This window comes from Garra rufa, chromosome 5 (assembly GCF_049309525.1).
Source record: "Garra rufa chromosome 5, GarRuf1.0, whole genome shotgun sequence".
NCBI classification, from domain to species: Eukaryota; Metazoa; Chordata; class Actinopteri; order Cypriniformes; family Cyprinidae; genus Garra; species Garra rufa.
Genome location: NC_133365.1, coordinates 17,764,849 through 17,765,090, shown reverse-complemented (window position 1 = coordinate 17,765,090; position 242 = coordinate 17,764,849).

Below are 242 nucleotides of genomic sequence, written 5' to 3'. Positions count from 1 at the left end.
CAAATTACAAATATTGACCTCTAGGATACAGCAGAAAAAAGGGCATCACCACAGTCCCCTGGAGACTTTGTATCATGGCAAACATACACATACTGAAAAGCAAAAATAAGTAAGTACACTACCAGTCATAAGATTTTTTTAAAGAATTCTCTTCTGCTCACCAAGCCTGCATTATTTTGATCCAAATTACAGCAAAAGCATTAAAATTGTGATAAATTATATAAATTAACTGCTATTTGAAT